The sequence below is a fragment of the Triticum dicoccoides genome, chromosome 7A (assembly GCF_002162155.2).
Source record: "Triticum dicoccoides isolate Atlit2015 ecotype Zavitan chromosome 7A, WEW_v2.0, whole genome shotgun sequence".
Taxonomy (NCBI): domain Eukaryota; kingdom Viridiplantae; phylum Streptophyta; class Magnoliopsida; order Poales; family Poaceae; genus Triticum; species Triticum dicoccoides.
Genome location: NC_041392.1, coordinates 12,769,052 through 12,776,658, shown reverse-complemented (window position 1 = coordinate 12,776,658; position 7,607 = coordinate 12,769,052). Strand labels below are relative to the sequence as shown.

Here is a 7,607-nt window from a genome sequence, read left to right as displayed (position 1 = left end):
ACGTTCATAACATCCGGCGTTGCTCCTGCAGCAGGCCTGGCATCCAGCGGTGCTTTCAGGACGTAATTCTTCTGTGCAGCAATGAGGATAATCCTCAAGTTACGGACCCAGTCCGTGTAATTGCTACCATCATCTTTCAACTTTGCTTTCTCAAGGAACGCATTAAAATTCAACGGAACAACAGCACGAGCCATCTATCTACAATCAAACATAAACAAGCAAGATACTAATCAGGTACTAAGTTTCATGATAAATTTAAGTTCAGTTAATCAAATTAATTAAAGAACTCCCACTTAGATAGACATCCCTCTAATCCTCTAAGTGATTACGTAATCCAAATCAACTAAACCATAACCGATCATCACGTGAGATGGAGTAGTTTTCAATGGTGAACATCGTTATATTGATCATATCTACTATATGATTCATGCTCGACCTTTCGGTCTCTGTGTTCCGAGGTCATATCTGTATATGCTTGGCTCGTCAAGTATAACCTGAGTATTCCGCGTGTGCAACTGTTTTGCACCCGTTGTATTTGAACGTAGAACCTATCACACCCGATCATCACGTGGTGTCTCAGCACGAAGAACTTTCGCAACGGTGCATACTCAGGGAGAACACTTCTTGATAATTTAGTGAGAGATCATCTTATAATGCTACCGTCAATCAAAGCAAGATAAGATGCATAAAAGGATAAACATCACATGCCATCAATATAAGTGATATGATATGGCCATCATCATCTTGTGCTTGTGATCTCCATCTCCGAAGCACCGTCGTGATCACCATCGTCACCGGCGTGACACCTTGATCTCCATCGTAGCATCGTTGTCGTCTCGCCAAGCTTGTGCTTCTACGACTATCGCTACCGCTTAGTGATAAAAGTAAAGCATTACATCGCGATTGCATTGCATACAATAAAACGACAACCATAAGGCTCCTGCCAGTTGCCGATAACTCGGTTACAAAACATGATCATCTCATACAATAAAATTCAGCATCATGTCTTGACCATATCACATCACAACATGCCCTGCAAAAACAAGTTAGACGTCCTCTACTTTGTTGTTGCAAGTTTTACGTGGCTGCTACGGGCTTAAGCAAGAACCAATCTCACCTACGCATCAAAACCACAACGATAGTTTGTCAAATAGGCTCCGTTTTAACCTTCACAAGGACCGGGCGTAGCCATACTTGGTTCAACTAAAGTTGGAGAGACAGTCGCCCGCAAGCCACCTATGTGCAAAGCACGTCGGGGGAACCGGTCTCGCGTAAGCGTACGCGTAATGTTGGTCCGGGTCGTCTCGTCCAACAATGCCGCCGAACCAAAGTATGACATGCTGGTAGGCAGTATGACTTATATCGCCCACAACTCACTTGTGTTCTACTCATGCATATAACATCAACATAAATAACCTAGGCTCGGATGCCACTGTTGGGTTTCGTAGTAATTTCAAAAAATTTCCTACGCTCACGCAAGATCATGTGATGCATAGCAACGAGATGGGAGAGTGTTTTCTATGTACCCACGCAGACCGACTGCGGAAGCGTTGACGCAACGTAGAGGAAGTAGTCGTACGTCTTCCCGATCCGACCGATCAAGCACCGAAACTACGGCACCTCCGAGTTCGAGCACACGTTCAGCTCGATGACGATCCCCGGACTCCGATCCAGCAAAGTGTCGGGGAAGAGTTCCGTCAGCACGACGGCGTGGTGACGATCTTGATGTACTACAGCAGCAGGGCTTCGCCTAAACTCCGCTACAGTATTATCGAGGACTATGGTGGCTGGGGGCACCGCACACGGCTAAGGAATAGATCACGTGGATCAACTTGTGTGTTTCTGGGGTGCCTCTACCTCAGTATATAAAGGAGCCAAGGGGGAGGGGGCCGCCGGCCAGGAGGTGGGCGCAGGAGGAGTCCTACTCCTCCCGGGAGTAGGACTCCCCCCCCCCCAATCCTAGTTGGACTAGGATTCCCCGAGGGAGAAAGAGGGAGAGGGGGGCCGGCCACCTCTCCTAGTCCTAATAGGACTAGGGGAGGGGGGAGGCGCGCGGCCACCTTGGGCTGCCCCTTTCTCCTTTCCACTAAAGCCCATTAAGGCCCATATGGCTCCCGGGGGGTTCCGGTAACCTCCCGGTACTCCGGTAAAATCCCGATTTCACCCGGAACACTTCTGATGTCCAAATACAGGCTTCCAATATATCAATCTTTATGTCTCGACCATTTCGAGACTCCTCGTCATGTCCGTGATCACATCCGGGACTCCGAACAACCTTCGGTACATCAAAATGCATAAACTCATAATTTAACTGTCATCGTAACCTTAAGCGTGCGGACCCTACGGGTTCGAGAACAATGTAGACATGACCGAGACATGTCTACGGTGAATAACCAATAGTGGGACCTGGATGCCCATATTGGCTCCTACATATTCTATGAAGATCTTTATCGGTCAGACCGCATAACAACATACGTTGTTCCCTTTGTCATCGGTATGTTACTTGCCCGAGATTTGATCGTCGGTATCCCATACCTAGTTCAATCTCGTTGCCGGCAAGTCTCTTTACTCGTTCCGTAATACATCATCTCGCAACTAACTCATTAGTTGCAATGCTTGCAAGGCTTATGTGATGTGCATTACCGAGAGGGCCCAGAGATACCTCTCCGACAATAGGAGTGATAAAACCTAATCTCGAAATACGCCAACCCAACATGTACCTTTGGAGACACCTGTAGTACTCCTTTATAATCACCCAGTTACGTTGTGACGTTTGGTAGTACCCAAAGTGTTCCTCCGGTAAATGGGAGTTGATAATCTCATAGTTATAGGAACATGTATAAGTCATGGAGAAAGCAATAGCAACATACTAAACGATCGGGTGCTAAGCTAATGGAATGGGTCATATCAATCAGATCATTTTCTTAATGATGTGATCCCGTTAATCAAATAACAACTCATTGTTCATGGTTAGGAAACATAATCATCTTTGATTAACGAGCTAGTCAAGTAGAGGCATACTAGTGACACTTTGTTTGTCTATCTATTCACACATGTATTATGTTTCCGGTTAATACAATTTTAGCATGAATAATAAACATTTATCATGATTATAAGGAAATAAATAATAACTTTATTATTGCCTCTAGGGCATATTTCCTTCAGAACTATATAATTTGTATTGAACTATTTGTTGTTGTACTATTTTGTTCAAGTATTTGATTTTTCTGTGATGAAATATGTGATAAGAAATAATTGTGTTGATAATTGAACGCCGAGACACGGCGAAATCACGCCGAATATGGGCCTATTCTCGCCCATATGGGCCCTTTATTCGACGAAATTGGGCTGCAAAGTGGGCCAATTTCGGCGCCTGGGGGCGACGACTGGGCGCAAAACCGCCCCCAGCGCCGAGTGTATCGCCGGCTCGCCCCCCAGGGGGCAATTTTTATGTGTCCTGGGGGGGGCCAACGGCTGGAGATGCCCTGACAAGGTACTGGATCTATTGACCACTAGTGCTACCCTGATCCCTAAAAATAAATTCAGATCTTTCAAAGCTGATGATATTTGTGAGATAGTCATGAAATATTATCCAGCAGATTTCACCCAACAGGAAAATCTATGGATTGGAGCAGCAACCAAAACACTTTTTTGTGGATGCCTCCAATGATAAAGAGTTGAAAAATGTGTCAACCTTAACAAATCTTTGTCGATATCTCTTCGAGACAGGGAGACATTCTATCTACAATTTGATTGATCGATTGTTGCGATTGCTTCTGACGCTTCCAGTTTCTACAGCAAGTGTCGAGCGAGCATTCTCAACTTTGAGGATCGTTAAGACAAGGCTACGTAATACCATGGAAGATGATTATCTAGCCAATAGCTTGCTAGTAAAAATAGAGAGTGAAATCACAGAGAAGTACAGCTATGAAGATGTTCTTATGCACTTTAAGGGTGTAAAAAAACGAAAAGCTAGTCTATAGTGCAGTGTTGCTGTAGTGAACCGAATGCTCCATGGTTAAATGGTATTTTGGTATAGTTCCTTTTGTTATGGAGTAAATTAGAAATGTATTTTGTAAGGCTACTGTGGAGAAGATCAATATAATTGTCTAAGTTTCTCGATATTTGCAATATCTAACTTGCTGTATTCGTCTGATTTTGTATTTGGTTTTTCTTTACAGCTTCGCCCCTCCAGAGATTTCTTTCAAGCTCCGCCACTGCTCCTGTGTGCGCTTTCGCCTCTTTGCCTCCGGCAGGAAAGATGCCGCCGGCGTCGGCCTACGCCGTCCTCGCCGCAGCCTTCAGGACAAAAACCCCCGTCCCCGGTACGCTTCGTATCCACCTCACCTGTTTCTTCATTGGTACCACAGAAGCCAAGTGCCATGCTCTGAAATCTCCGGAGAGATGCTAACTCAAACATTGTCCGTGCGCAGTTCCTAGGTGGCTCGCTGTCCTTGGTTCGCGCACGCAGACTGTTGGACAGAATGCGTTGGAGGTGCTTCCCGATGCAGCCTTGCCTCCACGCTTCCACCCAAGCATTGTTCCAAGAGGATATGTTCTCGGATCTCCAAGGCTTTGCCACACCAGCGCTTCGGAGGATTCCCTGGATGCCCGCGTCGGTGAAGTTCTGAGAGTTCTCAAGTCCTGTGCTGCCGATGCTGACCTCGGCAAAGACCTTTTTCAGTTTGCCGATGAGATGGACGAGGACGTTGTTCTGAAAGTCCTCCAGAAGCAGAGGTCCAATTGGCAGGTCGCGCTATTGTTCTTCAATTGGGCAGCCGGGCTGCCTTCGTATGAGCACGGCCCAAGGACGTACACTGAGATGCTCGACATCCTTGGGCGGATGAAGAAGGTCAGGCTTATGAGACAGCTCTTCGATGAGATTCCTGAACAACGCCGTGGGTTAGTCGTAACGAACATGATGTTTGCTGTCCTGTTGAACCGGTATGCAAGCGATCGAGGTATTCTACAAGAGGAAGGATTATGGGTTTGAGGTCAACTTGGTTGGATTCCAGATACTTCTGATGTCGCTCTGTCGGTACAAGCACGTCGAGGAGGTTGAGGCCCTCTTTCTGCAGAAGAAAGATGAGTTCCCTCCTGTCATAAAGAGCTGGAACATCATTCTTAATGGTTGGTGTGTCAAGGGAAGCCTGGCTGATGCTAAAAGGGTTTGGAACGAGATCATTGCATCTAAGCTTAAGCCGGACCTGTTCACATATGGTGCGTTCATAAATGCACTAACCAAAGCTGGCAAACTTGGTACGGCTGTGAAACTATTCACAAGCATGTGGGAGAAGGGAATCAATCCCGACGTGGCAATTTGCAACTGTATCATTGACCAATTGTGCTTCAAGAAAAAGATTCCAGAAGCACTTAAGATTTTTGGAGAGATGAATGACCGTGGTTGTCAAGCAGATGTGGCTACCTACAACACTTTGATCAAACACTTCTGTAAGATAAGGCGGACGGAAAAGGTTTATGAGCTTTTGGATGATATGGAGAAGAAGGGATGCTCTCCAAACAACATGACATACACCTACATTCTGAAGACAACTGAGAAACCGAGAGATGTTATGAATTTGATCCAGAGGATGGAGGAATCAGGTTGTAAGTTGGACTCTGACACGTATAACTTAATATTGAACCTTTATGTCAGTATGAAATATGAGAAGGGGGTACAACAAATATGGGAGGAGATGGAGAGGAATGGATCAGGTCCAGATCAGCGATCATTTACTATTCTGGTTCATGGACTTCACTCCCAGGGGCAGCTGGACCAGGCTTTGCAATATTACACGACAATGAAGTCGGGAGGGATGACTCCAGAACCAAGAACAAGGATATTGGTGAAAGCAATACATATGAAGAAGGATGAGCCTGAGACAGAAGATCAATCCCGAAGTATGACTGGGAAAAATCTAAAATTTGATCGTGTAACAGGACTTTTCCATGTTCGTAAATAGTCACCGGCAGATTCTGCTTCAGTAATCCTAGCAGAAGGTGCTGAGCATCTGGGTTTACGGAACATAATCTAGTCTGTGTTTGTCCAGGTCACAATGCCCACCCCTTGGGCCAAAAAAATCCACAAGAGAAGAGTCATTGGACAATACAATGCCCCAAAATTTATGCTTTTTGACACGCCACAGCAGGATATGTTTTGGATGTATCGGGCAATTCAGTTGCAGGTACTTGCCTAGATGCTTGTATTCTGGAGATGTATGTGAAATACTTGCATGTGTTTATTTCTTCATGCATTATATATGTTGTTTGTAGTTTTGTAGTTGTTAATGACATATGAACACATAAAACAGGGATAAAATAGGTCCAAAATCTTGTAGAAATGAAAAGGTCTGCTAAGTGATGATACTGCTGGTTCGGTGTAGCTAATTTTCAGACCCTCTAGATGATGCTTTTTCATGTCTAGAATTGACCCTCGAGGTGATGCTTTTTCATGTCTAGCATTGACCCTCGAGGTGATGCTTTTTCATGTGTAGAATTCAGCATGTTAGGCAAGAGCGTCAATCAATCTATACTATAATGTTAGACATGAGAGACCAGTCCAATTTTTGTTGTAAAGTGCATGTTGTTTCAGGTCCTCTAAATCAAATTAGATAAAATTAAACTCTTAAATACTCATGTCTGCCTCTGTTTCCTGAATCTTGTTGATTGGAAGATATTCTTGGTTCTGCTTAGTTGATCACCACCTTGGTTTCAGTTTCAATTCTCTGTTGATTATTCCAGTTTTGATCTGGTTAATCCTTCTTGAAGAATTTGTTATTCTTTTGGTCATGGGGCATGATCGTCTCTGCTTTTCAAATTTTCATCACTCTTTCCTTACTCAATGTTTCAGTACATCTTGCCAAAAGAAAGAGCTCCTGTTATGTTGAGTGACACAGATACTGCCAAGTTTTGAACTCATGATCATGACATCAGATGTTTCAATACAAGTCAAACACAACTGACACAAAGATTCATGCGAAATCATGCTGAATAGTAGAAGCATCTTGATCGTAAGCGTTGCACTGAAATGCAAACATGAAAAATGACACATAATCACTACTAGGAAAAGGCCTACTAATGACGCACCAGTTTTGCCTACTAATGGCGCATCACTGATGCGCCATTAGTACCACGCCACTAGTATTTATTACTAATGGCGCACCACTAATGCGCTATTAGTATCTGGTATACTAATGGCGCACCACCCAGTGCGCCATTAGTATATAACACCATGCGCCATTAGTATGCCTCCCAGGGGCCATATTTAACCATGTGCTTTGGCACACTAATGGCGCACTGCGGATGGATGCGCCATTAGTATACTTGGCATACTAATGGCGCACTGTTTGGTGATGCGCCATTAGTATACTTTGGCATACTAATGGCGCACTCTGTAGTGATGCGCCATTAGTATGAATATTAGGTTTTATTTTTTTTACTTTTCTGATTTTTGCACAGATTACAAAATATATTATTTGACAGAATATAGACAGTAGCACACAGCAACATCAGATTCATCGAATACAATAGAAGATTAGTCTCCGAATACAATTCATCATATTAGTCTCCGAATTCAAAAGACCGAACAAAGATAAAACATTACAAGT

General features: G+C 44.2%; 1 pseudogene; it reads left to right on the top strand.

Moving 5' to 3' along the window:
* Positions 1-4,184: 4,184 nt before the first annotated feature.
* On the top strand, positions 4,185-6,180 carry LOC119334268 (annotated as a pseudogene).
* The last annotated feature ends 1,427 nt before the right edge of the window (positions 6,181-7,607 follow it).